The sequence below is a fragment of the Procambarus clarkii genome, chromosome 45, assembly GCF_040958095.1.
Source record: "Procambarus clarkii isolate CNS0578487 chromosome 45, FALCON_Pclarkii_2.0, whole genome shotgun sequence".
Taxonomy (NCBI): domain Eukaryota; kingdom Metazoa; phylum Arthropoda; class Malacostraca; order Decapoda; family Cambaridae; genus Procambarus; species Procambarus clarkii.
In genome coordinates, this window is record NC_091194.1 from 12235063 (window position 1) to 12235367 (window position 305).

The window sequence follows — 305 nt, forward strand, 5'->3', positions numbered from 1 at the left end:
GCTCGCCATGAACAGGTCACACTGTCCGAAAAGGCTCTGAAACAAGAAACTGGCAGCTTTTATGTCTGGTATTGTCACTATATGAATCTATAGACCCCAATTCTTTGAGAAAGCTCATGGCACACTTGCCACAAAATAAGGTCAATGACGGGATTCGTGCCGATTTACCTGAATTTACCTTAGGGCCACTAACACTTTTTAGATTAGATTACATTTTTTATTCGGGTAAGTTTACCTGAATAAGTTTACCATAACTTGTGCCTTCGGCGAGGACAGGAAGCCGGCGGCTTGTCAAATGCCCCCCC